Here is a 19,555-nt window from a genome sequence, read left to right on the forward strand (position 1 = left end):
ATTGAGACCCCATGTACTGCAGCATGCCTAGCTTCCCTCTCCATCACCAACTCCAAGAGCTTGCTCAAACTTATGTCCATTGAGTCAGTGACGCCATCTAATCATCTAATCCTCTGTCATCCCTTTCTCCTCATGCTCTCAATCTTTCCCAGCATCAGGATATTTTCCAATGAGTCGACTCTTCCAATCATGTGGCCAAAATATTGGAGCTTCAGCTTCAGCTACAGCATCAGTCCTTCCAAGGAGTAATCAGGATTGATTTCCTTTAGGATTGACTGGTTTGATCTCCTTTTGGGGCAAAGAACTCTCAAGAGTCTTCTCCAGCACCAAAGTTTGAAAGCATCAATTCTTTGGTGCTCAACCATCTTTATGGTCTAACTCTCATATCTGTACATAAATACTAGAAAAACCAGAGCTTTGACTATATGGACCTTTGTCACCAAAGTTAGGTCTCTGCTTTTTAATGTGTTATCTAGGTTTGTCATAGCTTTTCTTCCAAAGAGCAACCGTCTTTTAATTTCATGCCTGTGGTAACAGTTTGCAGTGACTTTGGGCCCAAGAAAATAAAGTCTGTCACAATCCCATAAAAATCCTTGTTTTCTCTCAGTCCTATATTTCCCTGCCCCTTATTTACCCGCACTGGTAACCACTGGTTTCTTCTCTGTCTGTGATTCAGCTTCTTTTTTGTTTTATTCACTAGTTACCTGTATGTTTTTTTGTTTGTTTGTTTCATATTAAGCAATATCAAACAGTATTTGTCTTTCTCTATCTGACTTATTTCATATACTATATTGCCCTCAAAGGAAAGACAAGAAAGGTAATGCCAAAGACTGTTCAAACTACCTCACAATTGCTCTCATCTCACACACTAGCAAAGTAATGCTCAAAATTCTCCAAGCAAGGCTTCAACAGTACATGAACCAAGAACTGGCAGATGTTCAAGCTGGATGTAGAAAAGGCTGAGGAAGCAAGTATCAAATTGCCAACATCCATTGGATCATAAAAAGCAAGAAAGTTCCAGAAAAATATCTACTTCTGCTTTCTTGACAGCACCAAAGCCTTTAACTGTGTGGATCACAACAAACTGTGGAAAATCCTTAAAGACGTGGGAATACCAGACCACCTTGCCTGCCTCCTGAGAAATCTGTATGGTGATCAAGAAGCAACATTTAAAACCAGACATGGAACAATGGACTGGCTCAAAACTGAAAATGGACTACATCAAGGCTGTATACTGTCATCCTGCTTATTTAATTTTTATGCAGAATAAATCATGTGAAATGCGGGGCTAGATAAAGCACAAGTTGGAATCAACATGGCTGGGAGAAATATCAATAAACTCAGACATGCAGATGACACCACCCATATGGCAGAAAGTGAAGAAGAATTAAAGAGCCTCTTGATGAAAGAGTTTCTTTTATTTTTTTTTTTTTTTCCAAAAAACCAAGATCATGGCATCTGGTCCCATCACTTCATGGCAAATAGATGGGGAAACAATCGAAACAGTGGTAGACTTTATTTTCTTGGGCTCCAAAATCACTGCAGATGGTGACATGCCACCATGAAAGTAAACGATGCTTGCTCCTTGGAAGAAAAGCTATTATATACCTAGACAGTATATTAAAAAGCAGAGACATTACTTTGCCAACAAAGGTCCTCCAAGTCAAAGCTACGGTTTTTCCAGTAGTCATGTATGGATGTGAGAGTTGGACTATAAAGAAAGCTAAGCGCTGAAGAATTGATGCTTTTGAACTGTTGTGTTGGAGAAGACTCTTGAGAGTCCCTTGGACTGCAGGGAGATCACTCCATCCTAAAGGAAATCAGTCCTGAATATTCATTGAAAGGACTGATGCTGAAGCTGAAACTCCAATACTTTGGCCACCTGATACAAAGAGCCAACTCATTGGAAAATACCCTGATGCTGGGAAAGATTGAAGGCAGGAGGAGACAGGGATGATAGAGAATGAAATGGTTGGATGGCGTCACCAAATCGATGGACATGAGTTTGAGCAAGTTCCAGGAGTTGGTGATGGATAGGGAGGCCTGGCATGCTGCATCCACGGGGTCGCAAATAATTGGACACGACTGAGCAAATGAACTGAACTGATTGTGCTCCAAGTCCATACATGTTGCTGCCAATGGCAAAATTACTTTCTTTGTTCATTCATGATTATTATCCCATTACACACACACACACACACACACACACACACTCACATGTGTATCCTCAAATCTGTTGATGGACAGTTAGGTTGCTTTCATACCTTGGCAATTGCATGAACATTGGTGTTTTTGTTTCTTTCTGATATATATACTTAGGAATGGGATTGCTGGGTGATATGGTAGTTTTATCTTTAGTTTGATAAACCTCCATACTGCTTTCCACATTGACTGAAACAATTTATATTCTCACCAGTAATGTACAATCGTTCTCCTTCCTCCATATCCTTAGCGACATTGGTTATTTTTGTTCTTTTTGATGATAATTGTTCTGACAGGTGTGAGGTGAATATTTTATTGTAGTTTTGATTTGCATTTCCCTGTGATTAGTGATGTTGAGCATCTTTTTATGTGCCTGTTGGCTATCTGTACTTACCCTTTCAGAAAATGTCTACTCAGTTCTTCTGCCCATTTTTAAATTGTGTTAGATTTTTTGATGTTGTGCTCTGTGAGCTGTTTATATATGTTGGATATTAACTCTTTATCCATCATATAATTTGCAAATATCTTTCCTTCTTCAGTGAGTTGTCTCTTCATTTGTTGATAGTTTCCTTTGCTGTGTAAAACCTTTTAACTAGGTTTGGGAAGATCTCCTGAAGAAGGAAATGGTAACCCACTCTAATATTCTTGCCTGGGGAATCCCATGGACAGAGGAGCTTGGTGGGCTACTGTCCATGCAGGCTCAAGGATCCAGACATGACTGAGCAACTAACACTTTCACATTTTCTTTCAGATTCCATTTCTTTATGTTTGTTTTTGTTTCCTTTGCTTTATGAAATAGATCTTAAAGAAACATTGATATGATTTAAGACAAGGAATATTCTGCCTATGTTTTCATCTAGGAATTTTACAGTATTCAGTTTTACATTTAGATTTTTAATCCATCTTTAGTGTATTCTTTTTTCTCAAGATTGTTTATTCAGGGTATTTTTGTTTTGTTTTGTTTTCATGCAAATTTTCAAATTATATCTTCTGGTTCTGTGAGAAATATCTTGGTATTTTGATAGAGCTTGCTTTGAATCTGTAGATTGCCTTGAGTAGTATGGTCATTTTAACAATATTGATTCTTCCAACCCAAGAACACAAAAGTCAGTTTTAAAGGCAAACCTGCAAGGTAAAGCACACGCAGCATAATTTCTTTATCTTAAAATCACTGTGCTGTATCAGTCAGTTCAGGTCAGGTCAGTCGCTCAGTCGTGTCCAACTCTTTTCGACCCCATGAATTGCAGTACGCCAGGCCTCCCTGTCCATCACCAGCTCCCAGAGTTCACTCAGACTCACATCCATCGAGTCAGTGATGCCATCCAGCCATCTCATCCTCTGTCGTCCCCTCTCCTCCTGCCCTCAATCCCTCCCAGCATCACTTTTCCAATGAGTCAACTCTTCGCATGAGGTGGCCAAAGTACTGGAGTTATATATACTGCTACTGCTAAGTCACCAGTTGTGTCCGACTCTGTGCGACCCCATAGACAGCAGCCCACCATGCTCCCCTGTCCCTGGGATTCTCCAGGCAAGAACACTGGAGTGGGTTGCCATTGCCTTCTCTGTAATTACTAGTGCTACCAGCCTATCATATTTGCAAATTCCAGACATTATAAAGGAAATATATACGACAGGATGGGAATCATTGGAACAAACTTAGAATGCTGCCAGTCACACTGGCTAAGAGAAAATAAAATATAAAATGTTTTATATATTAAACTAAAATTCACATCATGAACACACACATTTCACTAAAAATAATTATATCAAAAGATTCACAGTTTTCTTCATCTGCATGTAACAAATTTTCTTTTTATGTTTTCATTTCTTATTACAATGACTTTTCTACTTTAACATTATTTAAATAATTATTATTTTATTAAACCTTCTTCCAACATTATTGTGGATATTTTCAGTTTTATTATATCAACACAAGTGCAAATTTTGGCTGATAACCTTTATGTAGGAAAAATAAAATAATTGTAATTCTGTTAGTAGAAGAGAATTCATTTGGGGAATTTAATATATAAGAGCAAACTGCTTTTTTCAAAACATAGATTCACTTGCATATCATGAAAATAGAGAGGTTGATATCACAAAAATATTGTGATAAAACCATGTATAATAAAAAATAAAATATTCTTTTCCAAATGACCATTCTGGTAAATTTATATTTTCATATTGGATTTTAGTTCAAATGGAAATATTCCTACCTATATATCTGTTACATATAACATTCATTCTGATTATTATGAAACCCAAAGCTGACTTTACTCTGCCAGCCACACTATTTGTAGTGACCTCCTCCACCAACAGTCAGATTGCATACTTTCATGGACTTGAGACTCACCTTTCCTTTAATTAAAGGAGAACAACTGGAAAGAAGACAGAGGTGGTAGACATCATACTACAGTCTGAAGTCAAATATAAGTAACTTTTCTTTATACATTATAATAAAGCATGTATACCAGAGTTCTTTTCCTTTATACAGAATTTAAAAATGTATTTCTTTATTGATATGCTACAATAATTTAATTATCATTTACAGATTTTTACTTTGTCCATTATTTCTTATGTTTTTAAATTCCTTGCTATTACAAAAGGAAAAGAATTAAGTCTTTTAGAAATGAACTAGAAATGCAATTAAGTTTTAACAATCATTTAAAAAATAAAATTATTTAAACAGTTTGAGACAAACGTTTCACTAAAAGCTTAAGAAGAAAATGGCATGAATATTAAAGGGTGCTTATAATAATTATATACAAAGAGGAGAATTTTAGCAAAGCATCTGTGGAACTTAATTATTTTATAAATGAAGAGAGATTCAGTAGTCTATAAGTAAAGGGATAATCAATTTTCCCCTTAGCAAGATAATTAGTGGCTCTTGCTTTTTTAAGTAGAAAAGCACTACTGAAAGGCAATTAATTGTTTTCTTTACCTGAACATGCTTCCTAATTATCTAGTTATTCCTAGTTGATGAGAAGCCAAACAGAAGAAATGAAAATTATAACACACAGATTAACAGGAGTGTGATATAGCAGGGGTTCTACTAAACTGTATTTTCTGTTTTCATTTTTAATTAACTTCTATTTTAAACACAGTGTGTTTATTTCAAATTAATGTTGTTTATGAGGCAAAGAAGAAAGCGAAATATAAGAAAAAAGTCAATGCAGAATTCAAATATAGGCAACCAGAGAGAAAAAATGATATGGTTTAAATATTTGTTATAAGCACTGAATTTTAATTTTTGACATGGAAGTATTTTATCTGAATATGTAGAATATGTTTGCACATAGAATAGGTTTATATCAAATTTTGCTAAATATGTCATCATAATTTTATTTCCCAGAAAATAGTGGCTCTAATATATAACTGATCTTATATATTTTTATTATACCTTTAGTTTGATTGTAATTATTCTTAGCAATGACATCTAAGTGGAAATGTCAACCATGTGTTTATAGAATAAGATATACATGTATGAATACCAAATATAATGGTTATCTATTAAATTATCTAATGTAAATACATGTTTAGTATTCAAGTCTCATGTATTCTTTTAGTGATGAAATCTCATTTTACTTGATTTGGTATTATTTGCAGCACATCTGATGTGTTTATTTTAACTAACTTATGAAAATTTTACTTTCACTAACAATTTTTGCTAATTTTACTAACAGAAGATTTTAACTAACTTATATTTTAAAATCTCTTCTAAATTTAGACTGTAAAGAAATTTTTACCTAATTATCTTCACTTCATTTTGGCAAATAGATGTCAACCTTATAGTTGTTCTAAAAATGAAAGTCCTGAATGAAATTGATAAATATATTAACATCGATATTCCAACACAAATATTTCATACATTAATTGGTATGTTTATGGAAAAACTTCTCAGATCACATTTAAAAATCAAATATCAAGATTTGGGAATTATGTTTTTATAAATTAAGCATTACTATTTAATTTAAAACTAAATATTCACTATTTCAAGTATTATTTTAATTAGTTTAATTGCAAACAAATATTTTATTGCACAGTATTATATTAATTTACAAATGCTATTATTACCTTGCTATTTTTGAGGATTTTTGTTTTGCTTTGATTGCTAATAATTTTGAATTTGAAGAATATGTGATCATCAGAGTCACATTTCTGACTTAACAAATCCCTGTTACTACTCAGATCTGAAACTCTGAATTGCTATATTCAGAACACCATCTCATATTCCTTCCCCATTTCAGTCTTCCCCATTTCAGTCTCCTTTCTGTCTCTGGTCCTCCTGCAAGCAAGAGGGCCCACCTACCAGCTCTATGGGACATTTCTTCAATGTCCTCATCTCCATTATCATTATGTTAGTGAATAGAGCAGTTCTACTAATGTAATGCCCCCCACCACAAAGACTTTCCATGTTATTCCCTATCCTCTCCTCCCACCCAAGAACACTGAGTCCCACTAAAGCAGAATGAAGTCAACTTTGTACTTTAAATTTGTCCACTTCAATCTACTTTATATTCTGTTTTAATGAAAATTTCTAAAAGACAGCTTCAGCACTGCTCTTCAGCCTAGCAGCACTGCTATGGTGCTGGGAAGCTGTTTACATTGGTTAACACCTTTGCCTTCAAGGTCATTAAATATTTTGAATTATCACTTAAAAAAAATTGAAGGATTTTTGTCTGCACCGGGTCTTTGCTGCTTCATTCAGGCTTTCTCTAGTTGCAGAGAGTAGAGGCTACTCTTTGTTGCGGTTCACAGACTTATTGCTGTGACTTCTCTTGTTGTGGAACACAGGCTCTACACGTAAGGTCTTCAGTAGTTGTCACCTGCAGGCTTTGGAGCATGGGCTCAGTGGTTGTGCCATAGGGGCTTAGTTATTCCATGGTGTATGGAATCTTCCCGGACCAGATATCAATCCCCTTTCCTCTGCATTGACAGGCAGATTCTTATCCACTTGCACCTCGAGGGAAGTTCCTATCATCATTTCAAGTGCCACACAAGATGATGAATCTTAGGTGAACATGATTAAAGAACATCTTTCTGTTGATAAAAATTGTTAAAATATTCATCTGTATTATTACAAGGTGTTAATTAAGGAATTACCTGATAAAATCACTTATCATTTGAGAAATTCAATATAGTCTTTTACATATATATGTGGTTGTTTCACATATTTTCATAAAGGAGTGAGGTTTTTTATCTATAAATAATTTTATTGATCAATATAGTATTAGAAGCACTTAGTTAGCCATAAGTTTGTGGGGAAACCACTCTTCTGAATATTCAATACTATTTGCTAGGTTTTATTAACTTCATAATACATTTCAGCTGTCAGATTCTGATAATGAAACACATAAAATTACTTTAGGTAGAAAAATGAATAAGTTTTACTTTAAACTGAATACATGTAGCAACAACTTCATTTTTTGAAAATTTTAATGGAAACTATAGAATCTAAGGTTTAATAAGGAAGAAAGACCACTGAGGTGTGAGTCAGCAATGGTTTCTGATATTGATTTTTTTTTCCTGATTAGCTGTAGTTCACAGTAATTCACATTATTATTTAAATAATGTTTTCCTTGAACATAAAATGAACGGAAATTAGAAATTAGATTATCTCCCTTTTACCTTTACTGTTACATACACACACACTTCTAGTTAGTGATCCCAGTTAGTGAAATCTAACTGGGAGAGGAAAAACACCCAATTTCTGACATATACCATTAGCATCTTCCTGGAAAATGTGAGGAATAGCCAGAGTCCAGCAGAATACTTGATACTTAGATGGGCTTTGAATTTTAGGATTTGACTTACTTTTTGACCTAGTCATGGTAAGAAACAGACTCATGTGCAGACAAATTTACCTATGAAGTTGCAAATGTGAGGGTAGGAGTTTAATTAGGGATTAGAGACACCTATCTTGCTAACATTTCAGAACTGTGAAATTTAACTTTCATGTAAACAAGCACATAAAAACTTTGAATATATTACATGTTTAATCAGTTACCATTTTTACTACCAAAAATTTTTGAAAATTATTATATGTGAAGGGATGAGTTTGGAGTAGCACTTAATATGCACTGAATGTTCATATAAATCAAATTATTTAGAATTATTAATACTTTGTAAAAATTAATAATAAAAGATTCTTAAAAGATAAATTCAGTCTCTTTATTTTAATTTATAATCAAGTTACTGAATGCCTTTTTATTCTTTAATAAATGTTCTATCATTACTTTAAAACTTTTGACCAAATTCATTTGCATACATTTCTTTCATTGAACATTTTTTTCTCAAAGTCAGTTTAGAATATTTCTGTTAACTCTAAATTTCCATGAAAAAGTTCACATGCTATCAGGTTAGTTTGGTTTGCCATTTAAAATGTAAAATTGTAAAAGAAACCATAGTAGTTGACGCTCCAAAGCAATCCAGGGGCTAAGCCAAAGCAACTTATTCATTCATTCATGTAATTATTAATTTTAAAAGTTCTTTTAATGAAATTTATATTCCAGAGACATGAAAGTAGCTCAATTGTGTCCAACTCTTTGCAACTCCATGAACTATACAGTCCATGGAATTCTCCGGGCCAGAATACTGGAGTAGGTAGACTTTCCCTTCTCCAGGGGATCATCCCAACCCAGGGATTGAACCCAGATCTCCCACATTGCAGATGGATTCTTTACCAGCTGAGCCACAAGGGAAGCCCTATATTCCAGGAAGTAAAGACAACAAGTAAAGCCCTTATATATACACAAATTTCATAGTATTTTAGAAAACATGTGTTTTGGAAAAATCAGAGTAGAGTAACTTAGATCAGGAGCACTAGCAGCTATGCAAATAAACTAAAATGATACATTTTCCAAAAGAAATATCAGTTGTCTGAGAAGAGATATCATTAAATTGGTATGTAAAGTCAGAATCATAATGTTTTTATTGAGGAATCCAAAAAACAGGTGTTTGTCATATTCAGGATCAAGTAGGTAAACAGAATGAAACAGCTCAAAAACCTTTTTCCAGCACACATGCACTAGACAAATAAAAGAACTATTTGCAGGCTTTTACCTAGCTCATAATGTACTAAAATATAGAGGTGTAAAATAAGCTTATTATTTTGATAAACATTTGATCTTAAAGGCTAACTTTGAATGAAAGAAATTTTTAGTGAAAAAAACTGCACTTTTGCATGATGTTTTAATGAGTATTTGTCTCCTATAAAATATATCACTAAATGTAAAAGTTTTAAGTTTTAGTTTATCTAGGATTTTCTACTTGGCACATAATCAAATATATGCTTTCCAGTAAATCCAGCAATGGAATTCTGGCTTACGGAGCTTTATGGGAAAACTATCTGATAAGGGGAGAGGAGGAGAGAGTAAAAGAAAGAATTAGGAATCTTCCGTGAAAGGTAAATTTTAAAAGGTCTACATTTTCTTACTATATCTGTTTTAAATCTAAAAAAAAAAAAAAAACAAACTCAAGATTCTATGATGAATAAAAGTGTTCTAGACAGTAATATTTTGGCCAAAAAACCTCAAACCAGCAAATGAATCATTGCTCCAATAGGCAATGCATTCAATCATAGGAGAAAAAAAAAAAAATCCTTTTCCCGTAACTGATGAAATAATGGCTTGGTCCCCTCAGACATTTCTATCTAACTTAGAAAATGTGATGCTCTTTCAAAAGAGGTAGAACTCAAGATCATTAAAACGAAGATTTAATGGAAGTTGAAGTATCTTCTATAAATCAAGTGAGGCTCTTGCAGAATTATAAGTCATATAAATAGAAGCAGTTATAACATCAATATTTGGTTGTCAACTAAAAGTTATTGGACACGGCTAGTGTCACTATTGGAGAAGGCAATGGCACCCCACTCCAGTACTCTTGCCTGGAAAATCTCATGGACGGAAGAGCCTGGTGGGCTGCAGTCCATGGGGTCGCTAAGAGTCGGACACGACTGAGCGACTTCACTTTCACTTTTCACTTTCATGTATTGGAGAAGGAAATGGCAGCCCACTCCAGTGTTCTTGCCTGGAGAATCCCAGGGACGGGGGAGCCTGGTGGGCTGCATAGTCCAGTCTATGGGGTCGCACAGAGTTGGACATGACTGAAGCGACTTAGTAGCAGCAGCAGTGTCACTATTAGAAGAAAAAAAAATGTTTAAGAAACTGTTGAAATCATGTGTGTGCATGTACAGTCACCTCAGTAGAATCCGACTCTTCATGACCCCATGGACTGTAGCCCCTCAAGCTTCTCTGCTGCCCACGGGATTCTCTGGGCAAGGATACTGGAGTGGGTTGCCATGCTCTCCTCCACGGAACTTTTCTGACCCTGGCATCGAACCTGCATGCCTTGCATCTCCTGAATTTCAGGCGGATTCTTTACTGCTGAGCCATCAGAGAAGACCTGTTGAAACCACGTGCTCTCTTTTAAAGGAACTGGTGGGAGAAGTATCAGTTACAGTTAAGAATGAAACAATGAAATTTTACTTTATATATAAATATAAATATACATGTTAAAAAGTGAGTGAAGTCGCTCAGTCGTGTCCAACTCTTTGCGATCCCTTGAACTGTAGGAGCCTAATATGCTCCTCTGTCCTTGGGATTTTCCAGGCAAGAGTTCTGGAGTGGGTTGCCATTTCCTTCTCTAGATCTTCCCGACTCAGGGATTGAACCCGGGTCTCCCGCACTGTAGGCAGAGGGTTTACTGTCTTAGCCACAAGGGAAGTCAAAAATGTATGTATTAAATCCCTGTATACATACTCCCTATATAACATAAATAAATAAATAAATATATATATATATATATATATATATAATACAGGACTTTAATTTTGAAATATTAAGATTACTTGAGGAGTAATTTTATAGAAAAGTCAGTTTGCCTTTGAAATATTTTTTCTGGAACATTTATCATTCAATAAATAAACATTACAAGTAAAAATTTTACTGTTGAAAATTGAATTCTCCGGAGTAGTGATTAAAATAGATAACATGGGACAAGCTTGCAGAACAATTCTGGAGCTTAGTCTTCAGCTGCAAAGAAAAGGTAAAAAATGCATTGGGCCACTCGAAGGGGAGGCACCACCTCGCGGATTGGTGCCAAGTGTCCTGTGCTCTGCCCGGGGCTGGGATTCCTGAGACAAGATCTGAGAGGGTGCAAGTTATTCAGGAGTGTGATCCAAGAATCTCAAGCTCACTATGACCAAATGGCATCACATCTTCCTCCAAGATTGTTCCTGGTGTACCAGTTGTCCATTTGGGTCAGAAACCTTCATCTTACTGTTCTCAGTGACCTCCTCATTCTTCAAGTCCCAGCTTAAATTTCACTTTCTCTGTGGTTCTTTCCTTCACTAATGCAGAAATGAGCCCAAAAGCAGAATAGCTTCTCCATCATGCCAGAAACATCAAATCTTAAGACCGCTGTTAGAAATCATGGAAAGGAAAGAAGTAATTTCTGACATTAACTGCAAAGGAAGTTCAGTCTAATTTGGGCTGGACATCTCTTCACCTGGCATGCTATTTTGAACATAGGCAGGTGGTCCAGGATCTGTTAAAAGACTTGTGCAGAAGTAAATGTATTAAACGACACGTGAGACAGGCCACTTCATCGGGCTGCCTTTACAGGATGTAAGTTGTGCAACCATGACCACAGTCCAGTTTTGGAACATTTCCATTCAGGCAGAAAGTTTCCTCAGGCCTGTTTGCATTCATTCCCTGTTTCTTGACAAGCCTCAGACTACCACTAAAATGCTTTCTGTTGCTAGATATTTGCTTTTTCTAGACATTTATTATAAATGGAATCATATAAACATTTTGTCTAACTTCTTTAGTATAACGTGGTTAAGGTTCATCCATGGTGTAGTGTGCATCAATAATTTGTTCCTTTTTAGGGCTGAATAATATTCTGTGTATGGATATAACACTTTTTTTATTTTATTTTTAAATTTTACATAATTGTATTAGTTTTGCCAAATATCAAAATGAATCCACCACAGGTATACATGTGTTCCCCATCCTGAACCCTCCTCCCTCCTCCCTCCCCATACCATCCCTCTGGGTCGTCCCAGTGCACCAGCCCCAAGCATCCAGTATCGTGCATCGAACCTGGACTGGCAACTCGTTTCATACATGATATTTTACATGTTTCAATACCATTCTCCCAAATCTTCCCACCCTCTCCCTCTCCCACAGAGTCCATAAGACTGTTCTATACATCAGTGTCTCTTTTGCTGTCTTGTATACAGGGTTATTGTTACCATCTTTCTAAATTCCATATATGTGCGTTAGTATACTGTATTGGTGTTTTTCTTTCTGGCTTACTTCACTCTGTTAATAGGCTCCAGTTTCATCCACCTCATTAGAACTGATTCAAATGTATTCTTTTTAATGGCTGAGTAATACTCCATTGTGTATATGTACCACTGCTTTCTTATCCATTCATCTGCTGATGGGCATCTAGGTTGCTTCCATGTCCTGGCTATTATAAACAGTGCTGCGATGAACACTGGGGGTACACGTGTCTCTTTCCCTTCTGGTTTCCTCAGTGTGTATGCCTAGCAGTGGGATTGCTGGATCATAAGGCAGTTCTATTTCCAGTTTTTTAAGGAATCTCCACACTGTTCTCCATAGTAGCTGTACTAGTTTGCATTCCCACCAGCAGTGTAAGAGGGTTCCCTTTTCTCCACACCCTCTCCAGCATTTATTACTTGTAGACTTTTGGATCGCAGCCATTCTGACTGGTGTGAAATGGTACCTCATAGTGGTTTTGATTTGCATTTCTCTGATAATGAGTGATGTTGAGCACCTTTTCATGTGTATGTTAGCCATCTGTATGTCTTCTTTGGAGAAATGTCTATTTAGTTCTTTGGCCCATTTTTTGATTGGGTCATTTATTTTTCTGGAGTTGAGCTGTAGGAGTTGCTTGTATATTCTCGAGATTAGTTGTTTGTCAGTTGCTTCATTTGCTATTATCTTCTCCCATTCTGAAGGCTGTCTTTTCACCTTGCTAATAGTTTGGATATACCACTTTTTAAAGCCTGTTCTCTGTTTTTGGAGAGACTTTTCCCGCTGTATTGCCTTGACACCTTTGTTGGTAATCAGTTGACCATAAATGTTAATTTCTGGACTTCTTCTCTCTTTGATCTATATTCTATTCTTACACCAATAACAAACTGTCTTATTATAGTAGCTTTGTAATTAAGTTTTGATATTGAGTAGTGTAAGTTCTCCAACCTATGATCTTTTAAAAAATCATTTTGGCTATTCTCAGTCAAAAGTTTGTTTCTGTATAAATTTTAGGATTATTCAGTCAATTCCTATGAAAACACCTGTTGGAATTTTGATAGAGATTGTGTTTTCTTGAACCTATAGTTAAATTTGGGAAGAAATTTGCCAGACTAAAATATTGTCTTCCAAGGCCACAAATGCCTCTCCACTTATTTCGATTTTAATCTTGCTCAGCAATGTTTTGATGTTTCAATATATAGATCTTGTATTCTTTTGGTTAAACTTATTCCTATGCATTGTATTTGTTTTGGTGCTATCTTAGATGGAGATTTTCTCTTAATTTCTTTTTCAATTTTTTTATTGCTTCTATACAGAAAGACAACTTTTACATTGTTCTTGCATCCTTACTGAATTTGCTTTTTAATGCTAGTATGTTTTTGCAGATCCATAGTATTTTCTATATACTGGATCATACCATCTGCAGATAAAGGCAAAAACTTCTTTCTCTCCAATCTGGATCATTTTCCCCCTCTTTGTTTTACTAACTAGATTCTAGTTCAGTGCTGAAAACAGTGAGAGGAGAAATCTTTGCCTTGATTATTTTATCTTTGGGGAATAGGATCTAATTTTTACCCAGTAAGAATTATGTAAGTTGTAAATTTCTCTTAGATGCCCTTTATTTGGTCAAGGAAACTTTCTTCTGTTTCTAGTTTGTTTTTTGTTTTTTCTCTTTTTATCATGAATACCTATCATATCTTTTGAAATGATCATGTGATTTTTGTTGATTATTCTCTTAATATGGTGAGTTAATACACTGAACTATAAAGAAAGCTGAATGCTAAAGAATTGATGCTTTGAACTGTGGTGTTGGAAAAGACTCTTAAGAGTCCCTTGGACTGCAAGGAGATCCAACCAGTTCATCCTAAAGGAAATCAGTACTGAATAGTCATTGGAAGGACTGATGCTGAAGCTGAAACTCCAATACTTTGGCCACCTGATGTGAAGAATTGACTCATTGGAAAAGACTCTGATGCTGGGAAAGACTGAAGGTGGGAGGAGAAGAGGACAACAGAGGATGAGATGGTTGGATGGCATCACACCAACTCTCTGGCCATGAGTTTGAGCAAGCTCTGGGAGTTGATGATGGACAGGGAAGCCTGGCATGCTGCAGTCCATGGGGTTGCAAAGAGTTGGACATGACTGAGCACTGAACTGAACTGAATATGCTGAGTGTGTGTTTAGTTGCTCAGTCATGTCCAACTCTTTGTGACCCCATGGACTATAGCCCACAAGGCTCCCCTGTCTATGGGATTATCCTGGCAAGAGTACTGGAGTGGGTTGCCATTTCCTCCTCTAGGAGATCATCCAACCAAGAGACTGAATCCATGATTCCTGCTGCTCCTGCATTGGCAGGCAGATTCTTTACCACTGAGCCATCTGGGACAATAATTTATATGGTATATTACATTAATTTGGAGATGTTAAGCCAGCCTTGTGTTCCTATATAAGCCCCACCTGGTATTGATTAATCACTTTTGTATGTTGCTGGATTCTATTTTTTGATATTTTCTTAAGGATTTTGGGGGTGTGTATTCCTGAGAGGTACTTCTCTGTAGTTTTCTTGAGATATGTTTGTCTGGCTGTGGTAACAGGGTAATACTAGCCTCATAGAATGAGGTGAGAAATGATTTTTCCTCCTCTGCTTACTGAAATAACTTATGAAGGATTGGTATTATTCTTTCTTAAATATTTGATAAAATTCACCAGTGAAACCATCAAAACAAAACAAAAAAATAATTGAAAACATAACATTTCTCAGAGAGTGAGATCTTTGAGCAAAAGCTGCAATTTTCACATATTACTAATTTCTGATTATTTATTGTTAATCTTTGTTTTGAAATGTTCAAAGGGTAAGAATTTATGATAAAATCTTTTAAAGGCACAGTGTAAATATATTTATTAGCCACGAGCATACCATACTTTTTATTCATTTGATTCATTATATTGTTACACATGCACAAGGATGTATTTGTGTGTATATGTGCATATGTATACTGTAAAATCAATTAGTCTATATTTCTTGGATATAGAAATGTGATCTACTAAACACATGGAACTCAACTTTTTAAAAAATACATAAACTAGCAGGAAATTGCAAAGGGGATATTTATGATACTTAGCTTGTGTTTAGCTTCTTAAATAAATTTAAAATTCATTTCAATTATTTACAAATTATTTCTCTGAAAACTTCAATCCAAGCAAGTATTCTCTTCTGGGTACCTTGGTACTTTGTGTTTAATGAGCAGTCTGATAATAATACACCTAGGCAAAAACATTGTACTACATTTGTCTTTATCTCACCTACAAGTACACCCACATACATAACTACTATGTTAGAGTTTATATGTAAATATGTTATCCAAAATTAAGATTTTGTATTTGCATTCTAAGGAAATAATTTTTGTCACCCCAAAATATATATGAATATATGATGATGAAATGGGAAGAAGAAATGATGCACAAGTGAATGTTAATCTAGAAGCAAAATAGCAATAACATTTCTTGGTATAACATTCAGGAATGTTCAAGAGTTATTGTCATGAAAAGTTATTAAGAAATATATTCACCATGTGTGTTTTTTTTTTAATTGTGTTGTTGTTTAGTTGCTCAGTTGTGTCTGACTCTTTGTCAGACACAGAGTCTGACTATAGTCCAGGCTCCTCTGTCCATTGGGTTTTCTAAGCAAGAACACTGGAGTGATGTGTCATTTTCATCTCCAGGGGATCTTCCCAACCCAGGGAACAGACCCACATTTTCTGCATTGATAGGCATTGGCAGGCAAATTCTTTAACCACTCAGCCACCAGGGAAACCCTTTTTAGAACTTAAATGCACTGAATTAGCTTTGAAGTAAGAAATGCAGAATGACATTTTATCCATGTTTCACTACAGGTATTTTGAAAAGTAAGAACTGTGTTTTTCCTTGTACTTGTTTAGGAAAATATATTAATCAGAATTATCATTCAAAGAAGAAGTACATAGGGAGGTTCAAAATAATTATAGTAGATTAAATATTAGAGTGGAAGTTTCTTTGCTCAGACCTGGCAGAAAATATTCCCTATGTTAGAGGCATGAATCAACTTCTTTCTTCTTTCATAGTGAACTGCTACCAATGCATCCTGAATTTTGGAATAGGTACTGCACTTCTGATGCAGTGGCATGAAGTAGTCACTTTTAATTATTTTGTATTACCTGACAAAAATTCATCTGTCTACTTAGAGACATAGCATATTAGTCTATAACTTGTCCATATAAAAGCTCTAAAGAACAAAACTGAAAAGATCTAGGCTAGTTCTTTGATCTTTTTATTTTCGATCTAATTGATTATGCAGCTTTTGTAGAAACTCCTTTTTATGATTGAATGTCTAATAATGCTGTAATAATAGCACTGACATATTAATAATTTATTTCAAAAAATCTGTCTCTATAACGTTCACAAACTTTTGAGAGGTAAGTGGTGTTCTTACCATTTTACTGATGTGAAGTTGAGATTCAGAAGTCAAATTACTTATTTAAGGTCCCAAACCTCAAAAATGGCAGTTTTGTTTTGGGTTCAGAAGTTAAGTTCCTTTCCCATGGTATTATATCTCCAAAGACTTGGACCATTTGTAGTTAAATGCATTATGATTTTAGTTAAGGAAGCTCCCTTTCAAGCTATTTCAGTACAAAATCATTGCTCAATAAAAACCAAGTATCCCTCATACTGTTAACCATTGTTTACAACTAATTTAATATAATTGATTTGTAAAATAATATGAGCTCTTCCTCTTTTTACCTTTTTTTTTTTTTCAGTGCAGTTCAAAATGTTTTGGTGTTAGCCTAACTGGTCTTCTATCATATTTGATCATAATGAATACATATTGTAATAGATATAGCCTACATGAAATATAACATATATATACAGCATAGCATGTGTGTTCAGTCATGTCCTAACATATATATAAAGCATAGCAAAATGGTTAAGATTATGGATTCTAGAATCAGATGGGTAGAGGCTATGCTGATGGGTATATTTACAAACACAGTATGTATTTGAATAAATTAGTACATATAAATTAATACTTAATATAAATGATTATTTTAATTTTAATTTAATTTTAATAAAGTCTAATTTATTATAATAATTAATAAAATTTCATTTTAATTGAAATATAGCCAAGATATATTTTCCATTAGTAGTGATTTGGGGTAATAATTCTTTATTTTCATTTTCCCCATTCTCTACATAAAGAAGTAATAATAGAGAGGCAATATTGTTGTTCAACCACTCAATCATGTCCAACTCTTTGTGATCCCATGGACTGCAGCATGCCAGGCTTCCCTGTCCTTCACCATTACCTGGAGTTTGCTCAAGCTCATGTCCATTGAGTTGCTGATGCCATCCAACCATCTCATCCTCTGTCAGAAAGGCAATGTACAGACACAAACCTTGTGAATAAAAACAATTTTTCTCCTTTAGTCGATAGCAAAAGAAAACCCAGTGAGATATAATGGGATTCACTGAGGTTTACAGAACTGAAAGCTAGATGAAGTAAAAAGTGAATATAAAAGGTCAATCTTACACAAACTAATATAGTGAATGCAGGTGCACCATGAGCTTGGAACAAAAGTTCAAGTCCAAAAGGCTGTATTTTCTGAGATTTCCATATAAGCTCCCAGGAAACAGATATAGTGGCTGAGAGTTGACCATGTGACACAGTTCACATGATCTGAACTACTGTGTCACATGGTCTTTCTTTCCTTTTTCTCTTGCCTCTCTTCCTTCCTTCCTTCATTTTGTTCTCCCTGGCTCCCTTCTCCCTTCCTTCTCTCTCTCCTTTTCTCACCCCACTTTCTTTCAATAGACTTTTGTTTTTGAGCAATTTTAATTAGGCTCAGCAAAACTGAATGGAAAATACAAAGATTTCCCATGTACCCCATTCTCACACTTATGCATAACCTATTTCATTATCACCATCCTCCCAACAGAGTGGTACATTTAATTTTAATTTGTGAAGTTTTATTGACACGTAATTATCACACAAAGTACAGAGTTTACATTAAGTTTCACACCTGGTATTGCACATTCTTTGAGTTTTAACAAATTTATGGTATGTATCCACCATTATAGTGTCACACAGAGTATGTCTATGTATCTGTCTATGTATCACTGACCCACACTTCACTCCCTTGACCACCCCTGGCAACCTCTGAAATTTTCACGGTCTCCACAGTATTGCCTTTTCCAGAATATGGTTGGGAGGCTGTGTGGTGCTGTCCCTTCTCCAGGGACAGAGAAGACCGAGCAAAATGGTAGGCAGTGGAAAGGTGGCTGAACAGGCTGACAGACTGAAAACCACAATCACAGAAAACTAACCAATCTGATCACATGGATCACAACTTTGTCTAACTCAATTAAACTATGAGCCATGCCAAGTAGGGCCACCCAAGATGGACGGGTCATGGTGGAGAATTCTGACAAAACATGGGCCACAGAACGGAATGGCACACCACTTCAGTATTCTTGACTTGAGAACCCCATAAACAGTATGAAAAGGCAAAAAGATAAGACATTGAAAGATGAACTCCCGAGGTCAGTTCAGTTCAGTTCAGTAGCTCAGTCGTGGCTGACTGCGGCCCAATGGACTACAGCAGGCCAGTCCTCCCTGTCAATCACCAACTCCCAGTGTTAACCCAAACTCATGTCCATTGAGTTAGTGATGCCATCCAGTGATCTCATCCTCTGTCGTCCTCTTCTCCTCCTACCTTCAATTTTTCCCAACAACGGGGTCTTTTCCAATGAGTCAGTTCTTCACATCAGGTAGGCAAAATATTGGAGCTTGAGCTTCAATATCAGTTCTTCCAATGAACACTTAGGACTGATTTCCTTTAGGATGGACTGGTTGGATCTCCTTGCAGTCCAAGGGACTCTCAAGAGTCTTCTCCAACACCACAGTTCAAAAGCAAAAATTCTTCAGCACTCAGCTTTCTCTAAAGTCCAACTCTCACAACCATACATGACTACTGGAAAAAACCATAGCCTGGACTAGACGAAGCTTTGTTGGCAAAGTAATGCCTCTGCTCTTGAATATG

This window comes from Bubalus bubalis, chromosome 1, assembly GCF_019923935.1.
Source record: "Bubalus bubalis isolate 160015118507 breed Murrah chromosome 1, NDDB_SH_1, whole genome shotgun sequence".
Lineage (NCBI taxonomy): Eukaryota > Metazoa > Chordata > Mammalia > Artiodactyla > Bovidae > Bubalus > Bubalus bubalis.